This window comes from Moschus berezovskii, chromosome 2 (assembly GCF_049115385.1).
Source record: "Moschus berezovskii isolate FMDL1 chromosome 2, NW_MosBer_1.0, whole genome shotgun sequence".
In the NCBI taxonomy this organism is placed as follows: Eukaryota; Metazoa; Chordata; class Mammalia; order Artiodactyla; family Moschidae; genus Moschus; species Moschus berezovskii.
Window position 1 is genome coordinate 19228867 of NC_142461.1, and position 8996 is coordinate 19237862.

The 8996-nt window shown below is 41.5% G+C and overlaps 1 pseudogene; it reads left to right on the forward strand.

Moving 5' to 3' along the window:
- LOC129538582 (large ribosomal subunit protein eL8 pseudogene) overlaps positions 1-8675 on the forward strand; it is a 44184-nt pseudogene extending 35509 nt beyond the window's left edge.
- The last annotated feature ends 321 nt before the right edge of the window (positions 8676-8996 follow it).

Sequence of the window (8996 nt, forward strand, 5' to 3'; positions counted from 1 at the left end):
TAAGGAAGGTGACAATATACAGCCTTGACGTACTCCTTTTCCTATTTGGAACCAGTCTGTTGTTCCATGTACAGTTCTGTTTCTTCCGGAGCTGCATACAGGTTTCTCAAGAGGCAGGTCAGGTGGTCTGGTATTCCCATCTCTTTCAGAATGTTCCACAGTTTATTGTGATCCACACAGTCAAAGGCTTTGGCATAGTCAATGAAGCAGAAATAGATGGTTTTCTGGAACTCTCTTGCTTTCTCCATGATCCAGCGGTTGTTGGCAATTTGATCTCTGGTGCCTCTGCCTTTTCTAAAACCTGCTTGAACATCTGGAAGTTCATGGTTCACATATTGCTGAAGTCTCGCTTGGAGAATTTTGAGCATAACTTTACTAGCCTGTGAGATGAGTGCAACTGTGCAGTAGTTTGAGCATTCTTTGGCATTCCCTTTCTTTGGGATTGGAATGAAGACTGACCTTTTCCAGTCCTGTGGCCACTGCTGAGTTTTCCAAATTTGCTGGCATATTGAGTGCAGCACTTTCACAGCATCATCTTTCAGGATTTGAAATAGCTCAATTGGAATTCCATCACCTCCACTAGCTTTGTTTGTTGCCCTTATGGACCAGGGAGGAATTTCATTATCCCAGTTATTTTCAGCATCACTGGAAATTTTGGACCTTCTGCTTAAGATGAAAGTGAAAGTCACTCAGTTGTGTCCAACTCTTTGTGACCCTGTGGACTATACAGTCAATGGAATTCTCCAGGCCAGAATACTGGGGTGAGTAACCTTTCCCTTCTCCACTGGCTCTTCCCAACCTAGAAATTGAACCGGGATCTCCTGCATTGCAGTTGGCTTCTTTACCAAATGAGCTATCAGGAAAGTCCTTTGCTTAAGAAGATATCTCTTAAAACAATCACAGCCTCCCTGCCTCTAATCAGTCAGCATATGCACATGCTTTCCCACCTTGGGAAGTAATGTGTGACAAGATTTTAAAAATTAACTTGTATTTTATCAAGTGGCATGTACATGCATTTTAACATGTCCAAAAGGACTAAAGGATTTTAGCAAAACCCAGTGGTTTTCCTCCCTGTACTTCCTATAAATAAGTGCTTGCCCAACAAAGACCACCAGGAACACATTTGTGTTTGATAGAGTTGGTTTATTATTTATTGTGTTGATGGAGACCCCACACCATGGGGAACTGTGGGAAGTCCCAATAAGAAGGTGTTAATTAAACTTATAGGATTTGAGCTTGTATTGGATGATTTGAGGTAAGGTTTAAGGAAGTGGGTCTTGGTTCTGGATTGGATGCTGTCTGCAAGCATGGGTGATTCTACGGCTATCATAAGTTTTATCTTGAAGAGTGAAGCTGAAGTTGATTGATAAAGAGACAGCAATGACTCATATTAAGCAGGAAGCAGGAAGATGGTCATTTTGTGGCTTGAATAATGCTGATGTCTTCTTTGTGTTCAGTTGTGATAATGGAGAGTTCTTCTTTTTGTTTGGATCCCTCACAGGCATAGAACAGCCTGGTTGGACACTGATGCTCTGTAAAGTTTATGTTCAAGGGGAAGATATCATGCCTGCCAGCTCCAAGTTCTCCTTTCTTTCTCTCTCCTTACTACCTCAAGTCCCTCTCTTTTACCCTCTGTTTGAATATGGAGATATCCATCTAGATCATATATACGTGGAATCTCATATTGATTTTCTTTTATGCTAGCACTTTTACATTGCCACTACACCCCTGCATCTCTTTACCCCTTTCCTAATAGATTGATTGCAGAATATCACAGAGAGATAAGAAAGCTTTCCTCAGTAATCAATTCAAAGAAATAGAAGAAAACAATAGAATGGAAAAGACTAGAGATATCCTCATGAAAATTCGTGATACCAGGGGAACATTTGATGCAAAGATGGGCACAATAAAAGACAGAAATGGTATGGACCTAACAGAAGCAGAAGATTTTAAGAAGAGGTGGCAAGAATACACAGAAGAACTATATAAAAAAGCCTTCATCAGTCATTCGTGTGCCTCCTTCATGAGGATTAAGTACGGCTGTGGTGCTGTTATCCCTCTGATAGGAACTCTAACTCTGTGTAAAGCCCCAAAGGTCTGGTACTTATTTTTATTTTATATTGTACTATATTTCATTTACAGTGTTGTGTTTGTTTCAGGTGTATAGCAAAGTGATACAGTTATATATATATATATATATATATATATATATATATGAATTAGCAAAAGCAGTTCCCGTCTTTTGATGGGTTGCTCATGGTTTATAACATAAATGGCATTATTTTGAGAGAGGGATAACTTAGGTATGGCATTGGGTTTATTTTTCTTTTTGCAGCCTGAGGCAGTTGTAAAGGAACTTAATGTAGCTTTTTACAACTGTGTATTCTATAGTATTTTTTTATTTGGTGAAATTTTAACTGTTAATGTTTTTGGCATTATGCTTTGTACCATTTATTAAATACAAATTTTAAAAAATAGGGAAAAAAAAAAGCTCTTCATGACCCAGATAACCACGATGGTGTGATCACCTACCTAGAGCCAGACATCCTGGAATGTGAAGACAAATGGGCCTTAGGAAGCATCACTATGAACAAAGCTAGTGGAGGTGATGGAATTCCAGCTGAACTGTTTCAAATCCTAAAAGACGATGCTGTGAAAGTGCTGCATTCAATGTGCCAGCAAATTTGGAAAATTCAGCAGTGGCCACAGGACTGGAAAAGCTCAGTTTCCATTCCAATCCCAAAGAAAAGCAATGCCAAAGAATGCTCAAACTACCGCACAGTTGCACTCATCTCACACGCTAGCAAAGGAATGCTGAAAATTCTCCAAGCCAGGCTTCAACAGTACGTGAACCGTGAACTTCCAGATGTTCAAGCTGGATTTAGAAAAGGCAGAGGAACCAGATCAAGTTGCCAATATCCATTGGATCATCAAAAAAAGCAAAAGAGTTCCAGAAAAACATCTATGTCTGCCTTATTGACTATGTCAAAACATTTGACTGCGTAGATTAAAACAAACTTTGGAAAATTCTTTAAGAGGTGGGAAGAGCAGACCACCTGACCTACCTCCTGAGAAATCTGTATGCAGGTCAAGATGTAACAGAACTGGACATAGAACAACAGACTGGTTCCAAATCAGGAGAGGAGTGCATCAAGGTTGCATATTGCCTCTCTATATATTTAACTTATATGAAGAGGAAATTATGCAAAATACTGGGCTGGATGAAACACAAGCTGGAATCAAGATTGCCAGGAGAAATATCAATAACTTCACATATGCAGATGGCACTATCCTTATGGAAAAGATTAAGAACTAAAAAGCCTCTTGATGAAAGTGAAAGAGGAAAGTGAAAAAGTTTGCTTAAAACTCAACATTCAGAAAGCTAAGATCAGAGCATCCAGCCCCATCACTTTATGGCTAACAGATGGGGAAGCATTGGAAACAGTGACAGACTTTATTTTTGGGGGCTCCAAAATCACAGCAGATGGTGACTTCAGCCATGAAATTAAAAGATGCTTACCCCTTGGAAGAAAAGCTATGACCAACCTAGACAGCATATTAAAAAGCAGAGACATTACTTTTCCAACAAAGGTCTGTCTAGTCAAAGCTATGGTTTTTACAGTAGTCATGTATGGATGTGATAGTTAGACTATAAAGAAAGCTGAGCACTGAAGAATTGATGCTTTTAAACTATGGTGTTGGAGAAGACTCTTGAGAGTCTCTTGGACTGCAAGGAGATCCAACCAGTCCATCTTAAAGGAGATCAGTCCTGGGTGTTCACTGGTAGGACTGATGTTGAAGTTGAAACGCCAATACTTTGGCCACCTGATGCGAAGAGCTGACTCATTGGAAAAGACCCTGATGCTAGGAAAGATTGAGGGCAGGAGGAGAAGGGGACGACAGAGGATGAGATGGTTGGATGGCATCACTGACTCAATGGACATGGGTTTGGGTGGACTCCAGGAATTGGTGATGGACAGGGAGGCCTGGCGAGCTGTGGCTCATGGGGTTGCAAAGAGTCGGACATGACTGAGCAACTGAACAGTACTGAGCGCTGAAGAATTGATGCTTTTAAACTTGGTGTTGGAGAAGACTCTTGAGAGTCCCTTGGACTGCAAGGAGATCAAACCAGTCCAACCTAAGGGAAATCAGTCCTGAATATTCATTAGAAGGACTGATGCTGAAGCTGAAGCTCCAATACTTTGGCCACCTGATGTGAAGAACTGATTCACTGGAAAAGACCCTGATGATGGAAAAGATTTGAATGCAGGAGGTGAAGGGGACAACAGATGATGAGATGGTTGGATGTCCATCACTTGATGGACATGAATTTGAGCAAGTTCTGGAGTTGTTGATGGACAGGAAACCCTGGTGTGCTGCAGTCCATTTGGTAACGAAGAGTTGAATATGACTGAGCGACTGAACTGACTGAATAGATTGATTGTTTTTAATTACATGAATATCCAGTGCTTCTTTGATGCCTTTACAAATATTATTCACAGTTGAACATCCAGTGGTCTATGATGTTTTCCTTCTTTTGTTTCTGTCTCTATTGAGACTGAAGTAGTTGCTTTGATTTTGGCTATCTTTGTGCTTCTTGCTAATTCTTCAGACCTCCTAATAACTCCACAGGACAATTTTCCAAAAGGTCAATAAGATCAACTGATCTACCCAGCCTTTTTCTTTCCCAAAGACTTCTTTCTCTCTGGGCCAGTTTTGCTCCAAGTTTTCTGTATGCTGTCTCTGCATTCCTTCTCTTCTGAATTATTGTCCTTGGAATTTGCTGATCTGGATTTTGATGCTCTGTTTTCTGGAGGGTAGGCCTTCCACTTTCTTGGTTTACTCACTTGGTCTGGAGCATATTCTCCAGTAATTTGATCAGATTAAAGATGGCATCACCACGGAGGGCATGGGGTGGACAGCCCTCCACATGTCTGTTTCCTATGTCACATTGGTCCAGGGATGTTTACACCTGGAGTACAGTCATCTCCCTGAGATCTCCCTCCCCACTGTTTTGAAGACTTTTCTCACTTTTCTCCTGGGTATTATCTTTTCTGTTATGAGTCTCTCATCATCTCCTTTTCTTGGTCTGCTCCCTCTTAAGGCAGAAATCATCTTCCAGTAGCCCCTTTAGCAAGAATGCAATGGAAGTAAATGTGTTGGGAGCTTGCGTTAAGAAAATATCCTTTAAACTTCCCTGGCAGGTGGTAAATAGCTTGAGTATAGAATACACAGTTGGAATTTTCTTTGGCATTGTAGAGTCATGATTTCACTGCTTTGTTGTTCCTTTTGTTGTTATTGAGGAGTCTAAAGTCATTCAAATTCCCGATTCTTTGTACAAATTTACTTTCCTATCTAAAAATTCATAGAATATAATAATAATGAAAAAGATTGAAATAAACGAGAATTACCACAATGTGACACAGAAATACAAGATGAGCAAATGCTGTTGAATAAAATGTACTGATAGACTTGCTCCTTGAAGGGTTGCCACAAAACTTCAATTTGTCTAAAAAAAAAATGCACCATCTGCAAACTGCAATAAAGAGAAGTGCAAAAAAAGAGGTTTGCCTGTACTTTGGAGGTGCAGATCTAAGTAGGGAAGTGTGTGTGTGACGTAGTTTTCAAAGATCCATCAGAATTGTCCAATCCAGGCTTCAACAGTATGTGAACCAAGAAATTCCAGATGTTCAAGCTGAATTTAGAAAAGACAGAGGAACCAGAGATCAAATTGACAACATCTGTTGGATCATAGAAAAAGCAAGAGAATTCCAGAAAAACATCTACTTCTGCTTCATTGACTCCACTTTTAAAGCTTTTCACTGTGTGGGTCACAACAAACTGTGGAAAATTCTTACAGATGGGAATACCATACCACCTTATCTGCCTCTTGAGAAACTGGTATGCAGGTCAAGAAGCAACAGTTAGAACTGGACATGGAACAACGGACTGGTTCCAAATCGGGAAAGGAGTATGTCAAGGCTGTATATTGTCATCCTGCTTATTTAACTTCTATCCAGGAGAAGGCAATGGCAAGCAACTCCAGTACTCTTGCCTAGAAAAGCCCATGGACGGAGGTAGGCTGCAGTCCATGGGGTCACTAAAAGTCAGACACGACTGAGCGACTTCACTTTCACTTTTCACTTTCATGCATTGGAGAAGGAAATGGTAACCCACTCCAGTGTTCTTGTCTGGAGAATCCCAGGGACAGGGGAGCCTAGTGGGCTGCCATCTATGGGGTCGCACAGAGTCGGGCACGACTGAAGCGACTGAGCAGCAGCAGCAGCAGAGTATATCATGTGAAATGTCAGATTGGATGAAGCACAAGTTGAAATCAAGACTGCCAGGAGAAATATCAATAATCTCAGATACGCAGATGACACCACCCTAATGGAAGAAAGTGAAGAGAACTAAAGAGGCTCTTGTTGAAGGTGAAAAAGGAGAGTTAAAAAGCTGGCTTAAAACTTAACATTCAAAACATGAAGATCATGGCATCCAGTCACATCACTTCATGGCAAATAGATAGGGAAACAAGGGAAACAGTGACAGACTTTCTTTTCTTAGGCTCCAAAATCACTGCGGACTGGGACTGCAGCCCTGAAATGAAAAGACACTTGCCCCTTGGAAGAAGACCTATGACAAACCTAGACAGTATATTGAAAAGCAAAGACATTACTTTGCCAACAAACGTCCATCTGGTCAAAGCTAAGGTGCTTCCAGGAGTCAAGTATGGATGTGAGAGCTGGAACATAAAGAAGGCTGAGCGCTGAAGAATTGCTGCTTTTGAATTGTGGTGTTGGAGAAGACTCTTGAGAGTCCCTTCGACTGAAAGGGGACCAAACCAGTCAATGCTAAAGGATTCAGTCCTGAATATTCATTGGAGGGATTGATGCTGAGGCTGAAGCTCCAATACTTTGACATCCTAATGTGAAGAATTGACTCATTGGAAAAGATTGAAGGCAGGAGGAAAAGGGGACAACAGAGGATGAGATGGTTGGATGGTTGGATGACATCACCGACTCAGTGGACATGAGTTTGAGCAAGCTCCAGGAGATGTTGAAGGACAGGGAAGTCTGGCATGCTGCAGTCCATGGTCGCAAAGAGTCAGACATGACTGAGCAACTAAACAACAATAAAAGGCCCTGATAGACTTGCTCCACGCAGGCTTGCCGCAAACCTTTGATTTGTGTTGAAAAAATGCACTATTTGAAAAGTGCAATAAAGCAAAGTTCAATAAAGTTAGGTCTGCCTGTACTTTAGGGTGAAGATCTAAGTTGGTGAGTGTGTGTTTGACATAGTTTTCAAAAATCCATCAGAAATTTTTCAATCTAAGAAATGTGAGAATAAATAAGAATAGTAATGGCATTTTAAACTAAGGATCCCCTGGAGAAGGGAAAGACTACCCATTCCAGTATTCTGGCCTGGAGGATTCTATGGACTATATAATCCATGGGGTCACAAAGAGTTGGACATGACTGAGTGACTTTTACTTCACTTCATTTCACTTCAGATCACTAATACAGATGTACCCTCCTGTGTGGTTCTTAACACAAACTTGACAAGGAACATTTCCATCACTCACAGTGTTGCACTTTACTTCTCAGGACATAAAGTGTTAGTGGCTCAGTCGTGTCTGACTCTTTGTGATCCTATGAACTGTAGTTTGACAGGCTCCTCTTTCCATGGAATTCTCCAGACAGGAATACTGGAGTGGGTTGGAGATGGAACCTGGGTTTCCTGCATTGCATGCAGATCTTCTACCTTCTGAGTCAGGACAGAATATCAGACCAAAAGGGACATCACCATCTTTGTCAAATGACTTCACTACATCTGATTGTAAGGCCAGAGAGTCAGCCTCTATAAGTTGCTGAAAATGCCTCCCTTACTTAACCAGTTCACCCAGGCCTTGGACTCCCGAGGACTTCCCTGGTGGCTCAGATGGTAAAGCATCTGCCTACAATGCAGGAGACCCAGGTTCGATCTCTGAGTCAGTAAGATCCCCAGGGGAAGGAAATGGCAACCCACTCCAGTACTATTGTCTGGAAAATCCCACGGACGGAGGAGTCTGGTAGGCTACAGCCCATGGGGTCGCAAAGAGCTAGACATGACTGAGCGACTTCACTTGGACTCCCAAACAGTCACTCAACTGATTAATGTCTCACAAGTACAGACCAGACATAAAATAAGAGAAGAAGCAAAGGTTCTTAGCTCAGGGTGAGACGAAAGCTGCAGGCAAAGGGGATGTCCCCACGAAAAGGCCACTTACCCTTCCGGCAGGGGTTAATGCTGTCACCACATTGGTGGAGAACAAAAGTTTCCACTGGAGGTGATTGCAAATGACGTGGATCCCACTGAGTTGGGGGCCTTCCTGCCTGCCCTGTGTCATAAGATGGGAGTTCCCTATCTCATTAGCAAAGGGAAGGCCAGGCTGGAGCGTCCAGTCCACATGAAAGAATTGCACCATTGTCAACTTCACATGAGTTAACTTGGCAGACAAAGAACCTCAGGCTAAGCTGATGGAAGCTATTAGGACCAATTACAATTACAGATATGATGAAATCCGCCATCACCGGGGAAGCAACATCCTGGGTCCAAAGTTGGTGGCTTGTGTTGCCAAGCTAGAAGAGGCAAAGGCCAAAGAACTGGCCATCAAATTGAGAAGTGTACACTGTTGAGTTTTCTGTACCAAAAAAGTTTAAAAAAAAAAAAAGAAGAAGAATGAATTAAGATCATATGAAAGGCAAAACAAACGGAATGTTTTGAATGGCTGAACCCCAGAATGTGAGGAACCAGGAAGAAAATACATTTATTGGGCAAGAATCATGAGTTCATCACTATTCATAATGTCAAAATGACCTTGCAAATATTATTATCTCCATATTAAAAGTGGGAAAACAGGCCCAGAGGAATTATCTAACCTATTCAAGGTTTCTAAGCTGGTTAAAATGAAAAGAGGTGATTCAAGCCCAGGTTTGTTGAGTTTCCAGTTCATTATT